Here is a 21429-nt window from a genome sequence, read left to right as displayed (position 1 = left end):
CCTATGAAGTCACAGTTTCAGGACAGCCTGTGATAAGTGCCCATCTAATTTAAATATTTGTTAACATAGCAGAAGATATTTACAGTGTTATTGAGATTCCCCCAAAACTTGGAAAAAATGTGTCTTTATGTTTTATACTCACTTTTGAGCTAAAAGGGCTAAAGTTCACCGGGTTCTGGTATTAGTCAAAGGAAGGAGGTCACAGAGAACAAGTTAAGAGTAGTAATTGCCCTTTTTGAATACCTGGTATAAACACAGTCAGGCACTGTGCAAGGAACATATTCATAAAACTCTGCCCATTTTGTAGACAATAAAACCAAGATTCAAAGAAATCAGGTTAACTTGCTCAAGATCACAGAGCTGGTACCAAGATTGGGGTTCAGGTCTGTCTCTCTTGAGTGACTTTTTTGCTTTATCTAGTTATCTCTTGAGCACTTAACACATGAAATATATCTCTCAGGCACTACTATCATCCTAGGAGTCTTTAAATGATGAGGGGATTTGAGATTGGCCATGTCTGGGGCTGGAAATCTGTCCCTTTGGAATTAACCTAAAACTTATGTCCTCTTCTGACATTTTAAAATAGGAGGATCCCAAATTTTGAGCCATTCTCATTACTGCCTTGTCACTCACCATAATGAAGATATTATCAGAGGAACACAAAAAATATCTTAGTCACAGAAAAACAATGTAGATTCTACCTCCATAATATATTCAGAATCTATTTCTTCTCATCTCCTATCCTACCAGCCTTATTTATGTTTCCACCATATTTTAAGGAGGATTGCAACAGCTTTTCCCAACTGGTTTTCCTGTTCCTCTTCTCACTCCCCTACTGACACTCTCCTCCCAGTAGCCGGAGTGATCCAGGTAAATCTGCTTATGCCACTCTTTGCTCAACATCCTCCAATGGCGCCATCGTGTATTCAGAATAAAATCCAAACAACTTTGTCCCGCCTTCAAATTCTATTGTTCACTCTTCCTACCTCCCCAGCTCTGTTCTGCCTCAGGCTCTTTGTACTTATCATGCTTTATAATGCCTGAAATATTCTTCCCACAGTTCTTTGATGACAGCCTTCTCTCACCAGTTCAAGTGTCAATATTGTGGAGATGGTTGGTCAGGGGGAAAGTCATCTCCACAATATTGACATTTGAAGTGAATGGTGAGAGAAGCCCAACCCTCACTTGCCTGTTGGGCATATAACTCTCCTTCATGACATCTTCTTTTGTGTTCTTTAGAGCATTTATCACCAACTCACATTGTTTCCTTTATATGTGCATTTATCATCTATCTCCACCTTCCAAGAAGTTTGCCCTCATTACTGCTGCATCTTCAGGGTCTAGAAACTGCCTGATTCATAATAAGCACTTAATAAATATTCATTAATATTGACAAGGATGCTGTGTTGGGAGTCATGGGAACTGTGTTTAATCCTGGCTCCTCTACTGGTTTATTATATAGTATGTTGGACAAGCCAAACTTCTTGGGTCTCTGTTTCTTCCTGTATAAATTGGATCAGATGACCCCTATGACCCCAATCTAGTCCTAAAATATTAATTCTGATAAAACCCTGACTCACTCTGCAGGTCATGAATAGAGTTCCCTGACTCTTCTTATTTTAGGCCCCAAAGGCATTAATATTTGATAAGTGAGAAATGCTACAAGCCTAGATCATCTTTAGTGATAAGGAGAGTTTGTTCAGTGATGTTAATAATGAACTTTTTGGTACCTTGAAAGTGAGTGTTGTACATAGGAAAAGCGAATTCAAATTTAATTCTAATTCATAAAAATTAATATTCAATGTAATAGAGTTACAAATAAAAAAGTCCAGTCTAGGGGCACCTGGATGGCTTAGGTGGTTGAGCGTCTGACTCAGCTCAGGACATGTTCTTGTGGTTTGTGAGTTCAAGCCCCATGTAGGGCTCTCTGCTGTCAGCACAGAGACCTCTTTGGATCCTCTGTTCCCTTCTCTCTCTGCCCGTCCCCTGCTTGTGCTTTCTCTCTTTCTCTCTAAAATAAATATTTTAAAACCCCAGTCCTGTTGGCTTTTAATTAATTCTGAAAATCTTAGTCTAGTCAATTTTAGCAACTACTTTGATGGAGTCAAATAATATTGAGTAACATTTGGTCCCATTAAAATTCAGACATTTAAATACCCTTAAATATTTTAAATTACATTCTATAGATTTGAACTCTTCTTTTATTTATTTATTTATTTATTTATTTATTTATTTATTTTTAAACATTAAAAAATTTTTTTTTCAACGTTTATTTATTTTTGGGACAGAGAGAGACAGAGCATGAACGGGGGAGGGGCAGAGAGAGAGGGAGACACAGAATCGGAAACAGGCTCCAAGCCATCAGCCCAGAGCCCGACGCGGGGCTCGAACTCACGGACCACGAGATCGTGACCTGGCTGAAGTCGGACGCTTAACCGACTGCGCCACCCAGGCGCCCCTAGATTTGAACTCTTCTAAAAGATGTTAACTGGCTTTCAAAGATTTCTATGTACTTAAGTACTTCTTACAAATCTAAGAAGTACATTTATAAATATGGCAGTCTTGAATCTACCTAAAGGTTCTAATACTCTATGTAAACTTAGTACGATTTCAACTTAAATTCACAAATCTAAATTTCTTAGATGTATATTTTAAATTGAGATTAACAGGCTGACCTGTTATTCTAGTAGGATAAATTTTATTAAACATTGCCAAAAAATTTCCAAATATCACAGCTTTCTTCACAGAATAGTATTCTTTTGTTTTGATGCACAATGTTATACTTAATTTTAAACCCCCCTAAGACTAAAATATACTTACCAGCACTAAGGAAATAATTACATCATGCTCCTCCTTCCCCAATTTGAGATGTAGGTGTGCATATTTGTGTGAGTGTTAGTTTAAGCTAAATCCTAGGGATAATCAGCAGCACTGATCAGGTATTTACACTCAAGTGCTGTCAGTGGTTGGAAAGATCCACACATGTGGTCAGAATGATCCAGTTCCACAGGCAGCCTCTGCAAAGCTTCAGCCATCTTTATCTCCAATCAACAGCAGACATTTTGTCTAATTCACACAATAGAATTATTTTGAAGTAGCGACTTTTTAGCATAATAGATGACAGAAATATGCTCTTATATGTGGAATTGGACTTATTAAAGGTATGTGGTTTGGCTAAAACATTTGGGACAGACTTTACCTTCCATAAAGAGCATATGAATCTTACTAACCTTTCATCTTTATCTCTAAATGGATCTGTGTGTGTGGTAGAATTTGGTTTGAGTCTTACCTTCTTAATAACATAGTGGTGAGGTTGCAGGTGAGTAGCTGATTGCTACTGTTATTTACCAAAAAGGACTAATGGTTGTTCCTAACCAGTTTGACTTAAGCCAGTTGGAAACATTTTTCCATGTAATTTTGCTATTAGCTTATAGTTGCATAATGAGAAGAGATTCTTTTTGGCAACCCTGATGGAAACTTACTACAGTTGCTATTTTGGTGAATTCATAACTTCAGGAGTGGTGGTGGTTTCATAGTCAGGATCTTTAATTTCGTACTTAGGGAAATCGATAATGTTCACATTGTTTGATTAGAAGTTGTACTTCCTTTGCTTTTAACTATGTAAATGCATTTTGCATGGAATTTTAAAGACCTTTGAACGTGATGAAATCTTGTGCTTTATATTTTACATTCACAGAATCACATGACTATCCTAATTTTGGATTAAATTTTAGCTCTCTCTCTCCCTCTCTCTTTCTCTCTTTTGGTAACTGTTCAAGTCAGAACACCCAAAAGCCTTTCTGATAATGGAAATTGGGAGAAAGCACTCACAAATTGGATGGAAATCCTTAACAAAGCTGGCTCTGGAAATACTTTTATTCCAAGTGATGGAAGGTCAAAGGTGTTTTATTCTCCAGAGAAATGTTCAGAAGTGTAGATTCCCTTATAGGACCCCAGGCACATGCCCAAATGTCAACTGGACCAGCTATCTTCATTTGAAAAACAGGGAACATGTGGAAAGGAGGGGTAAGGAGAGGAATGTTGAGTAGGAAAATAGGGGAGAAAATTGCTTTCACTAGTATTTTTCTACTATCAAGATTCTAAACAAAATGTATGCAGCCAAGAATGGGGGAGGAGAGCTGTCAAGTGTTAAGTCATTTCAAATTTTTTGCTATCAAGGATCCCTTTAAAAAAAAAGTTTCTCTATTGATCCACATTTTGATAGATTTTTCTCTACTAAATAAATGACATTTATTACATAATAACTTGTTTCCCCACTTTTATTAATTAAAGACCTGCATCTGATCATTAGAAATTCTGATTAGCATGTGCTAAGTTGACTTGCTCATGTCAGCTAAAGCAGAGAATTGGGATGCAGCTTGGGGATATTTTAGTTAACCTTATTACAAGAGTTCTCTCAAAACACTTAGTGTTTGAAAAGAAATACAGATTTCCAAGCTTCATACCAAACTCTCTGAAATATAATCTCTTGGGTTGGGATGTAGGAATCTTCATTTTTAATAAGCACTATCCTCATTCATCAAATGGTTCAGATCTCATGTTTCTTGAACTGTATTTTGAGAAGCACTGCACTGTAAATTTTGAAATATTGACAATAGCTCCCAGACCTCCCTCTAAACTGACTTTACAGATCTGGTGACCAGTCCAGGAACCTGTGGAAGGGTGGATAATTGCAAACTCAATTTAGCTGTTCAGCCTTAGGCACTTCTTTGGTTGAAGCTCAAGAAGCTATGACTAAGCTGACCTTTTGTCATATCTCTTTTCCTCCCTGTTTATTTAAGTTACCATCTTAACTGGCCCTTGAAGTCAAAAGTGCTTTTGTTCTCTGCATGAATGGTTTGATTCACATCACACGAATATAGCTTCAAAGAAAGGAAAGTCTCTTACCTTCAGATAATTTCTCCCTCCCCCTGCAAATGCCACAAGCCAGCTAAATTGGGATTTTAAAGGTTTTCTGTTTTAAGTATTTCAGAGTCTTCAGATTACTGTTCTTTATTTCCTCCTTGGAAGAAATAAGACCAAAAGAAGTAACACCCACTTAGAGCATTTTTAACAAAGGTGATTTCTTCCACAGAATATTGTATTGAAGGTGGTGAGTCACACAATGGAAGCTTAAAATGCACCGCTTCCTGGGGCCTCCTCCAGACTGTGTGATTCAGGAGGTGTGGGAGGGGGCCTGGGAACTTGTATTTTGATGCAATGATTAGGCAGGTCTCTGAATCAACACTTTAATGAATGAACCCCAACAGATCACTTGCCTAAGGTTGAATGACCAAGAAGTGACAAAATCTGACTAGGATGACTGTGTTTTCTTTATCATCTCGTGCTGCTGGAAATCAAAAGGGCAGGAAAGAATCAAGGCAGTTTGAGCTACTTGTTGTTCTTTGTTGAACTAAAGATTCCTTTATTCACCTGTCCCCCTTGCCCCCCATTCAGTTCATGTTTCAGCTGCCCTGAATTTCTCACGGTACCTGATCACACGTGTTGGTTTTTGTCTTCCTGCTTTTGTGCATGTTGTTCTTTCAGCCTAGAATTCTTGTGCCCAACTTTTTCTCCCTGCTGAATTCAGGACTCCATTAAAATATCACTTCCTTGTGAAGCCTTCCTAATACCTCAGGCTGAATAGGTCCTTCCCTTCTCTGTACCTAGTTAGATTTTTGTACATGCTGGTATTAGGGTGCTGAGAGACTGGTGTATATTCCACTGCCTGTAATTTACTTCGTATCATTCCTCATAGGCAGTGTGATATGTACATGAGTAATTTAGTAATGAAGTCTACATCCTCAGGTCAGTTAGATGAATTATCCTATCAGGCACCACCTCAAGAAGTGGCAACAATCAGATTTGAATAATGGATACTTTCATTTTAAGAGCCTGATTCTTTGGGGAACACGGAGCAAAAATTACAAATACTAGCTTTCAATGAAATGCATTTTAAATAAAAATATAAATACATTAAATTTAATGCTGATACATATGCTCTATGGAGTTATATGCCCCCCCCCAAAAAAAACCCCTCACTGTGCAATTGATTTATCATCCCATTTCATACATTCTGAACAAAGGCAATTTTAAGAATAGCTGCTGAGAATGCATGATTCGCTCATTTGCAAATAGTGGTGTTCATTTCTCAACACTGTCAAGAAAATTCATCTAAAGAAATTATAAGCCTAAAGAGTCCTGCATTGGCCATTTGTCATTAGAAGCATTCCCCACAATAAATAGGCATTACAGGTTGTTAAGCATCTCCAGGAACATTGCTCATTGAAATTTGTTGGAAAGATGATTGAACGCTACTTAAGTAGAACTTTACGTGCGATAAGTAGTACATTTGCAGACTGCTGAGAAAATTGATGAAAAGGATAATGTTCTGTTTTGGACTCTAAACAAAAGGCAATCAATTAGTAGGACCAGTTTGAATAATGTGAAAGAAACAGTGCCTAGAAACTCTCCTGAAAGATTGGACCTCAGGCTGAAATAACTGCTTTTGCATTAAAAAGATCTATAGCTTGGCATAAACACAGCACGGAAGGGTATTATTAACAGAATCCATTTCTGGACCTACATCATGACCCAGAGTTGATTCCCCATGAGCCCACTTTCTTTTCTGGGCCTTGCCTTTATTATGGGCTGCATTTCAACTTCCTTCTAAGCTCACAGCCACACTCTCTGGTCAGCCCGTAAAGTGTCCTCCCCAGCAAATATTTTAAGTGATTTAAAGAGGGATCATTAATGAAGCTTAGAGAATGTTACTGATTTTCGGGACTAGCCCTCCAATGCTACCGTGTGGAGTTCAGTAAGACTCTGTGTTTTGTTGGTAATGGGGACGAGTGAATTTTGATGATGGTTCCTTTACATAGAGGTCACCAGTTCTTTTCCTGTAAAGGTCCAAGTAGTAAATATTTTAGTATTTGTGGGATATGTGGTGTCTGTCATAATGCAACTCTGCCTGAAACAGCCTGATAGCAGCCACAGACAACATGTAAACAAATGAGCACGAGTGTGTTCCAATAAAACTGTGTTTACAAAAATGGACAGCTGGGCCCTGCTCTACATCGAGGGACCAAAATCATGGCTGAACAAGTCCCAACACAGAACAGTGTTAGATCATGCATACATATTTATTTTATTGTATATATTTTTTAATTTGAGAGAGAGAGAAAGACGGAGAGAGCAAGTGGGGGAGGGGGTAAAGGGAGAGAGAGGATCCCAAGTAGGCTACACACGTAATTCAGAGCCTAATGCAGGGCTCAATCCCACGACTCTGGGATCATGACCTGAACTTCAATTAAGAGTCGGACGCTCACCTAACTGAGCCACCCAGGCACCTCCATGCACACATATTTATAAGAAATAACTAAACTGTTATCTCACAGATGATGATTTCTAATTTCATATTACTTGTATATTATCTTTGTATTATAAATTTTTAATGGCCAGTATTAAACTTGAAGCTCCCTCATTTTTCCTCTTGTGCCTTCCTCTTTACCTTCTGTGTTTCTGTCAGTACTTCCTAACTTTTTTATTTGAATTATATTAGATTTATTCCCCTGGGAAATGGAACCTTTGGAATATGCCTATGAACTCTTGTGTAATCAATTGTCGCACCAAAGCCAAAATCAAGAGGATAGGCACATTTAATTTCTAACCATCTTAATGGATATCAGGTATTGGTACCAGTTAAGTATTTATTTTTTTCCCCCTTTCTCTAAGCCCTGAGATTTTTATACAGGGGAAATCAGAAGGCTTAGAAAGGAAGTCAATTAAAAAACAAAACAACTAAATTCTACTCCTGAAACTAATATCACACTATATGCCAACTAACTAGAATTTAAATAAAAATTTGAAACAAACAAAAACAAAAACAAAAACAAAAACAAAACAAAGCAAAACAAAAAGACACTCTAAAACATATTGAACCTAAGGGGTGTCAGGTAGGAAAATGATAACCACTGGTTATATACATCGTAGTTCTCTTAATTGACTTCAGTGAACAGATTTACTCACTGCATTCTGGACACTTTCCATTCCTTCTGTGAAAGAGACTACCTGATTCTCACACCCCATAGAATGATTGGGCTAGCAAGCTACATTCTGGTACATTTCAATCATCTGATAAGCTTTTAAAAATCCTGTTTCCTAGGCCCCACCAAAGACCACTTAAATCAGAATCTTTCAGGGGGGCACTCAGATGATTCCAATGTGCAACCAAGACAGAAGACCTGTTCTGGCTACTCAGAGTGTGGTCTATGGACAGCAGCAGCATCTCAGAATTTAGCAGCATAGACTCTGTCCCACCCCAGACCTACTGAAGCAGAATTTGCATTTTAACAAAATCCTAGGTGATCTGTCGGCACATTAAAGCCGAGAAGCCCTGCTCTGGCAGGTCCATACACTTTTGTCACCACCGGCTAATAGCATGCATACCAAGGGTGAGTTGTCTTTGTTCCTAAATCTGCTTATCCAGTTATAATTGTAATTATATGAGCATCATATAACTACTGACTTACATTAGTTACATGATTAGTGCACAAAGATAATTGTTGCCATGAAAGCAAAATGGAATATTTTGAAAAATGATAAAGGTGAGTATAAAATTGCCTATCAAATGAAGCTTGAGATAACCTGTAAAAATAGAAGGAAAAATTAATGAAATTCTAGATTGATTGTATAGTCATCTTGCTTCACAATTGCTGTGCCAGTTTAAAGAAATAAAAGGATACATTCTGGACCCTGAGTTTTGGATGTGGTTCATACAAGAAGGAACTTAAAACTCTAATCATTGGCAGATCCATAGTCAAAGACCCTTCATGTACATTAACACAAGTACACAAATATTTTAAATTAAAATATGAAAGATTCAAAATACGTATGTTTTATGATGTTCCATCTTAATTGGTTTTTTGATTAATTCACTAACCATGTCTGGATCACACTGCATAAGAAAGCTTGTACTGTTATCACTCAACTGATGAATCAGCCAGCTTGCCTACTTCCTCTTTTCAAGGTCCAACTGGTCTTGCTCCATGAAAGTGGTTTCTGGACTTTTGAATTTCACTGATAAGGAAAATTACAGAAGTATTTTGGAGAACCCACATAGAGTTGCCACTACTTCTTCAACCAGTTAAGGAAGAAAATGCAGCCCTATCATGCATTATCCATGATTTCAGGAAAGAAAGGACATTAGGAAGTTAGAAGGACACAATCTCAGGATGAAAGAGAAGTCCTCATATGGCATAAAATTAGCTTTATGGAAGTGAATTAATTTTTTAAAAAATTACCTCATTTTACTATGACATGTCAAAACCCACCAAAGCTGTGCTGACAGTCATTGGGAAACCTTCTCTAAGGTGCTAGGAAATGATAGAAGTATGGGATCCTTGAAGTTTACTCTTTACCAGGACCCTACCCTGATACACCCTGCTGACATAGTTAAGCATGTGCTCCTTTGTGCCATGGTTACCTCTGTTGGCACTTACTTCACTCTATTGTAACTCTTAGTTATCTGTTTACCTTCACCCCTGGATTGTTAACTGGGTCATTCATCCTCATTATGTATTTCTTATGCATAACACAGTACCTGAGACACAGTGGTGAGGCAACGCGTGTTTGCTGGATGAATGAATGCAGTAGGCCTGCCTCATACACATTTATGTCAAAGAGAAGTGGAACTCACCACAAGATATACACTATTCTGGCCCTCGGAGATTCTTGTTGAATATATATTTTTTTTTTTTAATTTTTTTTTTTTCAACGTTTATTTATTTTTGGGACAGAGAGAGACAGAGCATGAACGGGCGAGGGGCAGAGAGAGAGGGAGACACAGAATCGGAAACAGGCTCCAGGCTCTGAGCCATCAGCCCAGAGCCTGACGCGGGGCTCGAACTCCCGGACCGCGAGATCGTGACCTGGCTGAAGTCGGACGCTTAACCGACTGCACCACCTAGGCGCCCCTCTTGTTGAATATTTTTGCCAAATTGTCAATAATATGGTAATATAGGTCAGTAATTAAGTACTGTAGAGTTGGCCATAGTTGATTGTGTTTTTTGATTACTTCTCCATTATGAATCCATTTGCTGTAGTATATTTAATTAATATTGATTTTCAGACTGAGGAAATTTCAGGATAAAAGAAAATACTAACTGTTTTATTACATTGTATTTTCATTAAGTAGTAACTTTTGTAGCAAAACTCTGTTATTTCTTATTAATAGGACAAAAATTATTATATTGGTACAAGTCAATCTAAGAGATAAAAAATTAAAAATGTACATAAGATCTTCCTTTTGCAGAATGAGTGGAGGAAGTAAGAGTTGTAAAGAAATGGAAGTATTCTTTTCTTTTGAAAATAAGACATAAAAGGAATAATTAATATCAAAAGTTTGTTCTTCATAAAATAACTCCCTCCTGTATTTGAAGTTATGTAGTTATCTTTTGCCTTTTCATTAAACATCAATAACTAAATGCCAATAAGGCGTGTTCATTATAATCAATCACAATGCCTTTATCTGGATGTTCTGTTTATAAATTTGAACTTCAGACACCACATATATGAGATTTTTTTTCTGAAAAGGATGACACTCAGGATTGATACTCCCCTTACTTTTATGTTCATCTTCATGCGATCCAATAAGAATGCGATTTGAATTATTTTTTTTTTTTTTTTCAACGTTTTATTTATTTTTGGGACAGAGAGAGACAGAGCATGAACGGGGGAGGGGCAGAGAGAGAGGGAGACACAGAATCGGAAACAGGCTCCAGGCTCTGAGCCATCAGCCCAGAGCCCGACGCGGGGCTCGAACTCCCGGACTGCGAGATCGTGACCTGGCTGAAGTCGGACGCTTAACCGACTGCGCCACCCAGGCGCCCCTTGAATTATTTTTTAATATTCTTATTATACTGATAATACTATTAACCTGTTAGCTAACATTCTATCTTTCTTATGTGATAATTACTCTTCTGGCTTGTGACTCCAATGTGAAAACTAAAATATTTTTCTTCTGCTGGGATGCTGTCTAGCCACGTTCTTTGTTTTGATTCCCTTTGTAACCATTGGAATAGAATGGCTGCTAAATGAGGGGTGGGCTGTGGCTGTGAAGTGGAAGAAACCCACTGGTGCTTGTGGGGATGGACACCAGGACTGTCCTATTTAGCACTATGCTTCGACCCTTCCAGCTGATTCCTCAATTAGATCATGAGTATGGCTGCTGCTTTGAACCGTTGGGAACTTCCAACATGAAGACACCTGGTAATGGACTTCTTGGGATCTAAATATTCTCCTTTTTATTTGAGATTGGGAAGTATATTGACTCAATACTTGGTTTTAAATAAGAGTTATCTTTCTTTAGGTTAGAAAAACAATTCTGAAACTGCAAGGCTAGATTTCTTGTTCTCTCTCTTCATACATAGAATATGAGGGATAAATGGAGATATTCTTTCTGCTGTCATGATGGAAATGTGATTTGGTGAATCAAGCTGCCATGGTGTGTGGGATAAGCTGAATCAGGAACAGGTTGTTTTGCAACATTAGTGAAGACAGAGATATCCACCATGTAAAGAAGTCTGTCTGGACCATGTCATCAGGGAGGGGCTAATGGAATGGGGACAGGGATCCTAGCCCAAGAGTGGTTGATGCATAAAGTACATTTGGAATTACCGCTGCTTAAAAAAAAAAAAAAAAAAAAAAAAAAAAAAAAAAAAGGATGCTGCATATTGAAGTCTTAGAATGATCTAATTCAAACTTATTGCAGTTTTATTCTCCCTGAAGTGGAACATTTCATTTTTTGGATAACTGGGGGTCTGCAGGGTTGAGGACTCTACACTGAGAGGAGAATTACATCATCTACTTGAATTACTTTTTTATTCAGTACCTAAGCCCAAGTACTTAATGAGTAGGGTATCAGATAAAAGGCAGAAAATATACCTGCTCCCTTGGAGCTCAGTACTCTTCTCTAGGGTGAGCCTGGAGGTCAACAAATACACAAATAAATAAAAAATTTCTGTAGTCACAGACTGTGATTAGTCTTGACAAAGGAATAGAAACCAGCAGAGGGATTAGAGGTCTGTGTTGACATTAGTGCAAATCTTTCCCCACGGTGAGCACCCTGGGGCAAGAATAGGATCTGGGGTCCCCAGTGCTGCTTCTAAGACACTGGGAAGGAGGCATTACCTTGCTCATCTGGTTGCTACAGCTCAGAGAGAGAGATGTCCAGAGGCAAGCTGAACTTTGAAAATCTCCTTCTTTTGTCATCTGCTTAAAGAAGCACATTTGAATTTTCTAAGCCATTCGGTATCTCTTGACGCTTTCCCCAATAATTGTTTCAAATGGCCCAAGGGTAAAGTTTCTGTCAATGTTCTTACTACAGCCATAATAGCGCTCAACTGTCACCTTAACGACTTTATGTCCTGCAAAGTTTAATGGAAAATGTGCCACTTGGATGAAACCAAAGAAAGCTGAAAATGGGATACAGAAAATAACACTGTTACTATGGTGATGGCATCTCTTTGGTAGTTGAAGAAAATCATTTACTAAAGTTATAAAATCTTAGTAAATATTGGACAGCTTTATGGAAATGTGATAAACTGAAGTCCTTTATCAAAAGCACTAAACCTCGTTTTGCGTTTTTGGCACACAGCAAAATCCTAATGCAGATGAGGACTAAATGGCCTATAAATGTTAAATACATAGTTAAGCATGGGATATGTCAGCCAGAGTTTTGGTGGGTTTCCTGTGCAATATGTTCAAGTTAAATGCAATTGTAAAGAGAAACACCAGCTTTTTCCTAGGCCTATGTATATTTTGTTGTCTTCTCTGGGCAAGAAAGGTAGGACAAAAACCACATCTATTTGCTTGCAGATAATCAGGTAAGATATCAAGAGAAATGAGCAAGGTTGTGTCCTTGGATATGCACTGAAAAGGTAAATGCTGATAATGTTGTTAGCCTGCTACTGCCACTGCTCAGCCTGATCCAAAATGTAATTGTTTTTTGTGTTGCATGCCGTGTCCTCTAATTTGTGAGGGAACTATTGATTTTATTCACAAGACACAGCTATTGTTTTGTGTTTTCGAGACACCACCATAAGAAGCTGGGCATGGAGGTGTTTTGAATAATGTGTCTTGGGATATAAAAGCTTTTCAATTTGTAGGGAACATTTTATCTTACAAAGAAACAGGTTTCTCCCCAGCAGCTGGTCTAGATTTCCTGCTGAAGGAAACTGCAAGGGACAGGATCTTCCTACAGCACCAAGAGGAGGTATTTCCAGCTAAGAAATTGAAAGTGCATCTTTATCACTATGTAATTCAGCCAATTGCTCTGGGATAATCAGGGGGAGATACTGCTTATTCATGAGGTGGCCAAACAACCAAATGAACGAGTTCATCAGTTACCACATTCTCAAAATGCAAAACAGCAGAACTGACTGATGGTTTTCGTCGACTCAACCAATCAGCTAAAGTGAAGCCATCAATCTAGGAACTCTGCACAGCAAACCTTGGGCACTAATTTTATTTTTTATGGTTATCTTCTTAGGTTTGGTGTAAGTACCTCACATGTGGCCTTGAAGGTTTCCACGCTCTGTTTCTTTGGTTCCTATGCTTGAGGAGTTCTCAGTTATTCTGCATTTGATTTCTCAAGATGGCTCTCTGGTTCTTCTCTTTCCAGTTCTCCAGGGATATTGCTTAGTGTGTATTCCGCCACTCCTTTTAGGACCCTTTTGGATTCATAACTTGCTTAAAGAGATTTATTACAAAGAAGAATTGAGAACAATATTTCTTTTTTTTCAATTTTTTAAAGTTTATTTATTTTGAGGGAGAGAGAGAGAGAGAGAGACAGAGAGTGAGAGAGAGAGAGAGAGAGAGAGAGAGAGAATCCCAAGCAGGTTCTGTACTGTCAGTGCAGAGCCCAATGCGGGGCTCAAACCCATGAACCATGAGCTGCAATCAAGAGTAGGATGCCCAACCAACTGGGCCACCCAGGTGCCCCTGAAAAAGCAGCATTTCTTGGGGCATCTGGGTGGCTCAGTCAGTTAAGCATCCGACTTCGGCTCAGGTCATGATCTCACAGTTTGTGAGTTTAAGCCCTGTGTTGGGCTCTATGCTGACAGCTAGCTCAGAGCCTGGAGACTGTCTTTGGATTCTGTGTCTCCCCTCTCTTTGTCCCTCCCCTGCTTGCACTCCATCTCTCTCTCTCAAAAATAAATAAAACATTAAAAAAAATTTTTTTTGAAAAGTGGTGTTTCTTGAAGAGCATTTTTAGGCAAAGTTGTTGGTTTGGCTGGAGATGAATAAAGACCAAAGACTGTAATAAAATTAAATGTAAAATGTTCTGAATAAGTGTTTTACTTTGTATTAGAATATAAAATTTGAAGTGAGAAATGGTGGTAGGTGAGGCTATACAAGTAATAATGGGAACATTGATGGGGGCACTTTTACATGCTAGGCATGAAGTGTTTTACATGGAGCATCCCATTGAATTTTTTCTTGTTTTATTTTTTTATTGAGATACAATTGACATATAGCATTGTATTAGTTTTAAAAGGTGTGAAACATAGTGATTTGATATGTGTATTTATGGCAAAATGATTACCACCATAAGTTAACATCTATCACCACACATAGTTGTAATTTTTTCTTGTAATGAGAACTTTTAAATATATGATACTTTATTGTTAACCAGAATCACTATGCTGCACATTACATTCCAAAGAAATTTCTGTCTTTCTCTCATCCCATTTAATATTTAAGAGCTTTAAGGTGGGTATTATTATTATTATTATTCATACTTTTCAGACTAGGAATGACATAGGATAAGTAACTTGTTCAAGGTCACATAATAACTAAGTGGCAGAACTAGGACTCAGACTCAAGTCTTTTTGAATCGAAGTCTAGAGATTAACCACTCCCCATATAAAGATAATTCTAGTCTAGGTGTAGCTCTGTATAGTGATCCCTTCCAAAGGGAACAGAATGCTGTAATCGATATCCATCATAGAACTGAAACTTAGAACATCTTAGCATCACTAGGTCCCAGGAAGGTCATGCAATGCACACTAGAGCTCTCTTTGAGGGCCCTGTAGGAGAGCTGATGCAGGGGCCACAACAGAGATATCAGGAAATTGATGGTCAGCTCAGCTCAACACCAAGTTAGAAAAGCAAATGTGAACAGTGAGTTTTGGAAATAAACTATGGGTCAGGGGCTGCAATGCAGGTGTAGATCAAGACAGGGCTAGGGTGAATAAAAAAGATTAATTGAGACTGCATGTTGCAAGGTCAGAATTCTGGCTGATGTGTAAATTAAGTCTACATCTATTGGGTCAGTGTCAGCACCATAAAGGAATCTGACTAAATGGAGAGGAAGAGAGAGAGAAGATGAAGGAGGAAAGAAGAAAAGAAGAGAGGAAGGAAGGAAAGGAGGAAGGAAGTTATAGATGATGCATTCTCATTATAAAAAAATTTAGAACATTCATAGAAATTTCAAAAGGAAAAAAGAAGAAAATTTACCATAGCTCTTACTGTCTAAAGAAAACCACAGTTAATACTTTGGTATATTTCTTTCCAGTTTTTTTCCTCTAGATAAGAGAGTTACATACTTTTATACAGATTTGCAAATCTATATATACAGTTTAGTGTTCAGCTTATTTATTTTAATATAAGCATATTCTATATTATCATAATTCTTGGTAAACATTATTTTAATGTCTATGTGATATCCTGTCACTTAAGTGTATCATATTTACTTTACCCTTTATTAGATTTTAGAAGATCAGCATTTAAAGGTTTTTAGCTATTATTCTCTGATGTTTATTGCTTTTTCCTCTTCAGTTTAGGACTTTTTTAACAAAATGTTTATTTTATTAATTTTAGAGAGAGACTGAGAGGGGGGAGGGGCAGAGAGAGAGAGAGAGAGAGAGAGAGAGAGAGAGAGAGAATCTCACGCAGGCTCCGCACTATCAGCACAGAGCCCGACGGGGGGCTTGAACCCACAAACCATGAGATCATGACTGGAGCAGAAATCAAGAGTCGGATGCTTAACCTGCTTAACTGACTGAGCCACCCAGGCGTCCCAGGACTCTTCTCTTAGAGACCCCCAAGATGGAATCTGTGGGTTAAAAGCTAAAGACCTGTTTAATCCTTGCCAAATTGTTTTCACTTCCTCCAGCAGTGTTTGAGGGTTCCCTTTTCACAACATTATCATCAGCATTGAATATTCATAAAATAAAGGACAAAACAAAAATTAGGCAGAAAATGGCAATGTATTGTTTGAAAAATTGCAAGTCTTTGATTCCAGTAAACTGGATATCTTCCCATAAGATGATTAGTCATTTGCATATTCTCTTTTTGTGGATTTTCTATGCGCATCCCTTGTTCATTCATCTTTGGAGATCCTTTTCCCTTTCTTACTGTGAAATATATATTGTACATACCAAAGAGTGCATGAAACATATGTACAGTCTAAACAATAATTATATAGTGAACTCCTGGGCAACCACAGCCCAAGTTAAGAAATAGCATGTAAAACATCATCTCCACCCTCAAGATGCATGTGCCCCTCCTTGATCACCACCTTCATCTCTGTTTACACCCCCAACTTTCCAGTAAACACAATCCTTACTTTAATCGTTCCCTTGCTTTTCTTAATATTTTTATTACCCATGTAGGCATTTATAAACAACTGGGTTTAATTGTGTCTATTTTTGAACTTTATATGGATAGCATCCTATTCTGAACTCTTAGGACCGCTTGTTCAACATTTCGTTTGTAGGACTTATTCATATTGCTGTGTGGAGCTATTAGTGGATAGTACTGTTATTATTTCCATTTATTACAGCAAGCTCAAATATGACAGCAAGTGTTTTCTTTTTTCTATCCTATTTGAGGCAAATATGTTTTTTAAAAACATTCTTAATAATTTTGGTTATATTTCAACATACAGACATTTTAAATACATTTGCACAGTGAAGTCCGTTCTCTTTTCCTTTATGAATTCTTTCATTCTTTTGGAACCTAGAAGGTCCTTCCCCTACAGAATATTGATCAACATTATGCTCTTATTTTAGCTTTGTCATGCTTTGATTTCTTTTTTTGAAAACAAACAAATTTAATGCTTTAATCCACATGTATTTATTTTGGTTTATGATCTGATCTGACATCCAGATTGATTTTCTCTCTGAATAGGTAACTACTTATTGAGTAATCCTTTCCCATATGGATTTTTGCTGCTTTCTTTGTTTAGCAGGGATGAGGCATGGCTGAATTTATAGATGAAAGGTAAAACAGCAAACATGTCCAGGTGTGGTGTTGGGCAGAGGGGGAGTGATTTAATGTCCAAGGGAGTGAAAGAGGGCTTCTTAGAAAAGGTGACGATTGGGCTTCGTCTTACATGGCCAATGGGGAAACAGTGGGGAGGGGGCAAAGGGTGGGTGAACCATTTCAGGCAGAGGAGATTGACAGTGCAAAATAGTTTGTGGTTATAAACTTGAGCAACTCTGGAATCCGACAAATCCAACTCTTCAACTTACAAACTTTATGATCTCCAGCAACTCAACCTTTCTGTGCCTTACTTTACTCATCTATTAAAATGGGGATACATAGGTATTACATCATGGGATTATCATAAGCAATTATAAGATAATACATGTAAAGTACTTAGCATAGTACTCAGTATATCGTAAGTACTCAATAAATATTTGCTGCTCATACTACTTAAGTATTAGTTACCATTCTATTCCTACTGCTTACCACTAGGGATGGGAACATGTCAGACAATCAATATGTATTTGTTGAGTGAATGAATAAGAAACAGAAATTTGAGACATCATGGTATTTTCAGGAATATGGAAATAGTCTGACGTTTGAATAAAATTTGTGAGGAAGTAGGTGGAGCAGGGACCAAATCATATAGGAAGGGCATCTTTTCAGGGAGCTTGATATTTATCTTGCAGGCAGTAGGGAGACACTGGATGGTTGTAAGCAGAAGAGTGATGGGAGTATAATCAAGAGAAAACAATTACCTTAGGGTCATAGAGGGTGGTTGGGACTTTAAAGATCTCTAAACTTACATCCTCTGCCTCCTACAAAACACTGGGAAGAAGAGATTTTAATTTTATTCATTTTGAACATTTTATATTCAAAGATAGAGGCACTGTGTCCCTACATAAATTACTTTAGCCTTCAGTAGACCTTTAGTTAATGTCTTATGTAGGATCTTCTTTATTTCTAAGACAATTTCCTATGTGTTTCTGGATAAAAGTTTGCTAGTTGCTCCTAATATCCGAGTTCTCCTCTTCTTTGGTAACTGAACTCACAATATTTAGCTGGGTATTTGGCTATCTGGAATTAGGACTACATTTCCCAGCTCCCCTTGGACCGGCTGCGATGATGTGACTGGCCAAGGGAATGTTAGCAGAAGTATTATGTGCAGTTTTTAGGATCTATTCTTAAAAGGAAGGGACCTCCAGACATCATTTCTGCTGGACAGAGTGCAGACATGATGTCTGCAGGTTAAGCAGTCATTTGGGGCAATGAAGTGGGGCCATGCATTCCAGATGGTAAAGCTGCTTGCTAGCCGTGGCTTGTCTTCTCCGAGACTGTAGTTATGGGAGAATTGCACTTCTATCATTGCTATTTTGTCATTTCTGTCATTTGCAGCTGCCTCTCATCTTAACAAATACCAATTCACACCTATTTACCCTTAATCACAAGACAACAAATGCACCATTCACCTCTGTCTGTATGAAAAAATGCTTCTCAAAAAACAGGCAAAAATGACTAAAGTTCTCTGTCTTTGGTGTTAAATTCTGCAAAGTGTTTTTTCTTTTTCTTTTTTTATCCTTTTCACTCAGATCACTTTTTTCCCCCTGATTTACAGTGTTTTCTTTAGGCTTCCTGAAATATTTTGATGTTCCTCCCTAAGGTATTCCTCAAAATGGGATTAATTCTATATAGGATAAAGGATTGCTTGCTACTGTCTTCAGTGAAGATGAATTTTATTTCTTAATTCCAGAATGGTATTGGCATCTTTCATTTATTTCTCAAGTGAGTACTATAGATGCTAAGAAAATAAGGTTATACTTTCCCATGGTTAATTTGTTCATTTCTCACTTGTGTGTATTCAAAATCAGTAAATTCTATCCTGGCCCAGAGAATTATCCTGAACTTGTATCCTTGCTATATACACAAGAGACAGAGTATAGTAATATTGTGGGGAGGGCCAGGGAGAAAGCTGTGAAGGTTGGACAAGAAACAGTGACAGCTTGGTTTATTAGCTCTGGGTATCTAACTCAGTAAAGTGAATTTAAAAATGTGTGTAAATTGATGTCTTATTGTTCTGAGCAACAGATAATTTTCATTTCACTAGGAATTGTATTTCAAAAATAGGTTTAGATAATAAATATTAAGTAGTAAATGATAGCAGCTCAGAGACGTAATCATTTACCTATTCCTTGCTTCTCCAAGAATAAAGCAGGAATTGCAGGTTCTGTTAAGATGGATTGTTTGGAATATAATTCAGCCATAAAAAATGAGGAAATCCCACCATTTGTAACAACATGGGTGAAATTGGAGGGCATTATACGAAGTGAGATAAGTCATACAGAGAAAGACCGATACTGTATGATCTTGCTTATATGTAGAATCTAAACAACTAAAAAACCAAACTTACAGAAAAAGTGATCAAATTTGTGATTACCAGAGGTCGGGAGTGGAGGGACGGAGAGTTGGAGGAAGACCAAAAAGTACAAACTTCAGCTGTAAGATAAGTAAGTACTAGGGCTGTGATGTACGATACAATGCCTATATATGGTTAGTGCATAGGAAAGTTGTAAACAGAGAGGATCCTAAGAGTTCTTATCACACGGAAAAAAAATTCTTTTTTTTTCCTTTTTATTGTATCTATATGAGATGATGAATACTAACTAAACTTATTGTGCTGGGGCGCCTGGGTGGCGCAGTCGGTTAAGCATCCGACTTCAGCCAGGTCACGATCTTGCGTTCCGTGAGTTCGAGCCCCGTGTCAGGCTCTGGGCTGATGGCTCGGAGCCTGGAGCCTGTTTCAGATTCTGTGTCTCCCTCTCTCTCTGCCCCTCCCCCGTTCATGCTCTGTCTCTCTCTGTCCCAAAAATAAATAAAGGTTGAAAAAAAATATATAAACTTATTGTGCTAATCAATTCACGATATATGTAAGTCAAACATTATGTGGTACACCTTAATAATACAGTGATGCCTGTCAATTATATCTCAATAAAATTGGCAGGGGTGGGGGAAGACTTCCAACAATAACAACAACAATAACAAAATGGATTGTTTAGATGAGTGAGTGGGAATGTTGTACTTTGCTGATTTCTTTTTCTAGATTGAATTGTTTATTTGGTTTATATGCCCACTGGATAGGATTTTTTTTAAGCATTAGAATTAATGCTGGTTCACCTTAATAGATAAGTGGAAAGATACTGAAGAGTCAGAGAGGTGTACCAGTGAGAACATTGACTTTGGAATAAAATACAGCTGATTCAATGGTGATTCAAAGCCCACTTTTATAACTTACAAACCTCTTGATCTTGAGAAATACATTGGAGATAATGGGTTTTCATTTCATCATCTGTAAAATGGAAAAAGTGGCATCTCCCCAGTGTTGTTTTAATAATTTGTCTTACTTCAGGGTTACTAAGGAGTATGGGTAACCCACAAAACAACTGGCCCTGTAGTACCTACCGATCATATTGTACCTGGACCATATTAAACACTTTCCAAGTACTTGTTGAATAAAGAAATGGAAAATACATGTACACATCTGTATACTTTGTTTACTTTCCCTTGGGCTTCAGTTCCCACAAAACAAATGCATGGGCTGTCCCTGGATGGCCAAGTTGGTAAAGAAGGAGTCAGGCAATAGAGCAAGGGATTGGGTGTGAGGCAGGGTGTGTGTGTGTGTGTGGAAAAATCCCAAGCCCATCAAATACTTCTGGTTTGCTTTGGTATTTCACCGACATAAGGAAATGTAAACACAGTGCTTTGTTTGGGTTGTGACTTTTAAAAGCTATCCACCTATTTCAGATACCAGGTGGTTTACAGTTTTGACATTGACTCTCCCCCACTGAGAGAGATAAACGCTCGCAGGTGCAACATTAGAGTGTTAGATTTTTGCTCATAATTCTGAGCCAGGGCAAGCCAACCAGAGGAATTAAATGGGGCTAACACGTTGTACATAAAGATGGCCTCCTTCATGGATTTAAAAGGCAGAGAGCTCCCTCCCAAACTGATGGGTCAATGTCCACCCCCCACCCCCATATTTTATTCTCACAAGAGAATTTGTGTGATTTATTTCAGAAGGTTACTTTACATAAATCCTGTGTTAAGATGATTCCCTTGAGTATACATCTGCAAAATTCAGTGTCTTCAAACCACAAGCTCTAG

Source organism: Lynx rufus, unplaced genomic scaffold, assembly GCF_022079265.1.
Source record: "Lynx rufus isolate CCGP_SWC_20201006 ecotype Redwood Valley unplaced genomic scaffold, mLynRuf1.p SCAF_7, whole genome shotgun sequence".
Taxonomy (NCBI): Eukaryota; Metazoa; Chordata; class Mammalia; order Carnivora; family Felidae; genus Lynx; species Lynx rufus.
Note: the sequence above shows the minus strand (reverse complement) of the source record.